This window comes from Orycteropus afer, unplaced genomic scaffold, assembly GCF_000298275.1.
Source record: "Orycteropus afer afer isolate SDZICR_OR568_19922 unplaced genomic scaffold, OryAfe1.0 scaffold00028, whole genome shotgun sequence".
NCBI classification, from domain to species: domain Eukaryota; kingdom Metazoa; phylum Chordata; class Mammalia; order Tubulidentata; family Orycteropodidae; genus Orycteropus; species Orycteropus afer.
In genome coordinates, this window is record NW_006921615.1 from 6066220 (window position 1) to 6070473 (window position 4254).

Genomic DNA, 4254 nt, shown 5'->3' on the forward strand with positions numbered 1-4254 from the left:
GGGTGTGTGGCAGTTGACTTGCATATGTGATTGCCTAGGTGTGAACTGCTCAGTCCTTTCAGTGGCTTCCTGGAAGAAGTTTTTTTTTTTTTTTTTTAAACAACGTGGTAAGGAAAGAGACCATTAACTCTAGAAACCTTCCTATCAGATGTGAGAAACTTGAAGTCATAGGCCTCCCATTCGAACACTGGTTCTGTAGGATAAAAAAGAGCTCAAGTTTGTACATATGTACACATATACACACACACACACATACAATACATGTTATGTTGTTGTTATGTGCCATCGAGTCAGCCCCGACACATAGCGACCCCTTCTTAGGTTTCCAAGGCGTTATCACTACAGAAGTAGATTGCCCCATCTTCCTTCCAAGGAGTGGCTGGTGAGTTTGAAAACATAGTTTAGACTAAAATGTTTTAAGAAGCTATATCTGAGGATAATTAATGAAAAAAATTCCCTTTTGGAGACTTCCAGTAAGATGGCAGAATAGGCAGACAAGCTACACAGACCCTCTTCAATGAAGAAAAGAGAAAGCATGTGACATGGATACAGAAGATAATCCTGGAGCCCTGAGTTTTGAAAGGAAAGATACAGAAGAAGTGGATTAAAAACCAACTAGTAGAAGAACCTGAATGAAAACAGTGAGTAAGTAGACAAATGGAGCTGTGGACTGTCAGCTGTCTTGACAGCATGGACAACCTGAATATTTCCAAGTGGTGTTAGGACCTGAGAATTAACCTAAAAATAGGCCCTGCTCACCAAGGGCTGTGTGGACTATGGCATGGGTAGCTGACAGCTTAATAGGGAAACAGCAAAGAAGGAGACAGACTGAGCTGTGGACTTTCGGCTAACCAGAGGGTGCAGCCATTTTGAATGTTAACTAGTGGTGGCCATTTTGGATATTTAAAGTAACAGCATTCTCATTCAGTGCCAGGGACCTAAGAATAGGCTCTGCTTTCCAAAGACAGCACGGGCATATGGGAGGCTGATGACTGGAAAGGAGAAAGGTGGTGAGTGCGTAAGTGCTGCTAACTAGCAAATAGAGGAGCACAGTACGCTACTTACTCAGATACAACAAAACAAAATGAAAATCTTGGGCGAATCACTCCAACATACAATCATGAATTAAATATAAACACAAAAAACGTCTTAGAGACAACAGAGCATCACAGTCCAGTCCACACAAAGAAGCAAGAAAAAGCAGTAGAAACAAGGGACCAGGATGCATACCCAGAACACATCCCTGAGGAAGCAGCAGCATTGGAACTCCCTGGTAAGGAAATCAAAACAATTATATTTAGGTACCCTCCCTCAGCGGATTGAAAGACAGATCAAGGAAAACACAAGAACAAAATGACAAAATAAATGAAAAATTAGAAATGATACAATATCTACAGATAGAAATGCAGAAGATTAACACTAAATTCTCAGAAATAGGTAATATGTTGAATGGGCAAAGGGTAGAATAGAATCAATGGAAGAGAGAATTAGTAAGATTGAAGAGAAATACCTCAGTACTTCTTCGGAAAGAAATCAGTCAGAAAAAAGATCCAAATAAAATGAAGAAAGCTGATGGTTCACATGGGATACCATCAAAAGGAATAACCTAGGTGTCATCGGAATTCCAGAAAAGGAAGAGACAAATAAAACTACAGAGAAAATTGTCGAAGATTTGTTGGTAAAGAATTTCCCTGATACGATGAAAGACAAGAATATATCCATTCAAGAAGTCCAATGAACCCCAAACAGAATAGCCCCCAAAAGAAAATCAGCAAGACACATCATCATCAAACTCACCAAAACCAAAGACAAAAACAGTACAGGAAAAACAAAAAGTTACCTACAAAGGGCCAATAAGACTAAGCTCTGATTTCTCAGCAGAAACCATGCAGGGAGTAGGATGGTATATATAAAACTATAAAACCCTGAAAGAGAAAAATTTCCAACCAGAAATTATACACTTGGCAAAACTGTCTTCAAAAATGATGCTGAAATTAGGACATTTCCAGATAAGCAGAAATTAAGGGAATTTTCTAAAACCAGACCAACCTTACAAGAGATGCTAAAGGGGGTCCTTTGGACAGAGAAGCAACAACAGCAAACAACAACCATATCATCTATGTACCCAATGAAAAGGGGAGCTCTGGTGGTGTCATGCTTAAGGCATTTGACTGCTAACCAGAAGGCTAATGCTTCAAACCCATCAGCCACTCACTCCTCAGAAGGAAGATTGGGCAATCTACTTCTGTAGTGATACCACCTTGAAAACTTAAGGGGAGGGATCACTGTGAGTCAGATCCAACTTGACAGCAGTGACTTTAACCATAAGAAATATCTATGCACCCAATGAAAGAGCCCAAAAATATATAAATCAGACTTTAACAGAATTGAAAACAAAAAAGATGTCTCCACAGTCGTGGTTCCCTCACTGCCACTGAGTCTATTCGACTCATAGCAACCCCTCCTCGGGTTTCTGAGGCAGTATCTCTATGGAAATAGATCGCCAGTCTTCCTTCCGAGTAGCTGGTGGGTTTGAACTGCCAGCCTTCTGGTTGGCAGTCAAATGCCTCAGGCACGACGCCACTAGAGCTTTTAATACACCACTTTCGATCAAAGATAGAACAACTGAAAGAAACTCAACAAAGACACAGAATAACTAAACAATACATTCACTAACTTCACCTTATAGACCATTTCACCCAACAGCAGGACAATATATATTCTTTTCCAGTGCACATGGAATGTTCTCTAGGATAGACTATATGTTAGGCCACAAAGCACACCTTCATTAATTTAAAACCACTGAAGTACTGCAAAGCAGCTTCTCATCACCATGCTGTAAGATTAGAAATCAACAATAGGAAGATCAATGGAAAAAGTGCAAACATATGGAAACTGAATAACACACTCTTTGAAAATGACCAGGTAATAGAAGAAATGAAAAACGAAATTAAAAAATTCATAGAATCAATCGAGAATAAAAACACAACATACCAAAATCTTTGGGACACAGCAAAAGCAGTGATCAGAGGCCAATTTATAGCAATAAATGCACAATCAAAAAAGAGCCAAAATCAGCACCTTAACCCAACATTTCCAACAATTAGAAAAAGAGCAGCAAAAAAACCTTGCAGTCACCAGAAGATAATAAAGATTCAAGCAGAAATAAATGAAACAGAAAATAGAAAAAAAAAAAAAAACAACAACAACAAATCTAGAAGTTGGTTTTTTTAAAAGATTAATAAAATTGACAAAACCACTGGCAAATTTAACAAAGGAAAAGAAGGAGAGAATACAAATAACATGAATAAGACACTAACTGGGCAACGTCACATGGGAACCAACAGAAATTAAAAGGATAATTATCAGGATACTATGTGAGCTCTGGTGCATAGTGCCTTAGGCACTTGAGTGCTAACCAGAAGGCTAGTGGTTCAAACCCAGCAGCCACTCCTCTGAAGGAAAGTTAGGCAATCTACTTCCATAGTGATACTGTCTCAGAACCCTAAGGAGGGTCACTATGAGTTGGGTCCAACATAACAGCAGCAGCATGAAGAACTATATTCCAGCAAATTTGAAAATCTAAAAGAAATGGACAGATTTCTAGAAACATATTTCTTCCATACTACTTCCCTAAACTAACACAAGACAAATTTGAACAGACCCATAACAAAAGAAATTGAACACGTCATTAAAAAATTACCAACAAAAAAAAGCCCTGGCCCAGATGGTTTCACTGGAGAATTCCACCAAATGTTCAGAGAAGGACTGACACCAATGCTATGCAAATGATTCCAGAACATAGAAAAGGAAGGAACCCTCCCTAACTCATTTTATGAAGCAAGCATAACCTTGATACCAAAACCAGGAAAAGACATCTCTAAAAAGGGAAACTACAGACTAATATCCCTCATCAATATAGATGCAAAAATCTTCAACAAAATCCTAGCTAACAGACTCCAACAACATATCAAAAAAATAATACATTGTGACCAAGTGGGGTTCATACCAGATATGCAAGGATGGTTCAACATTAGAAAATCAAAACATCATCCATCATATAAATAAAAAACAAAGGAAAAGAACCACATGATCATATCAACGGATGCAGAGAGATATTTCAACAAACAGATGCCCCATTGGAGGCACTCACTCAGTTACGCCAAGAGATTTGGAGGACAGCTACCTGGCCAACTGACTGGAAGAGATCCATATTTGTGCCCATTCCAAAGAAAGGTGATCCCACAGAATGTA

At 38.7% G+C, this 4254-nt stretch overlaps 1 protein-coding gene across 1 annotated transcript in view; it reads left to right on the plus strand.

Annotated features, from left to right (window-relative positions):
- Positions 1 to 4254, plus strand: part of FRMD4A (FERM domain containing 4A) — a 440834-nt gene that overhangs the window by 410946 nt on the left and 25634 nt on the right. The window lies entirely within an intron of this gene.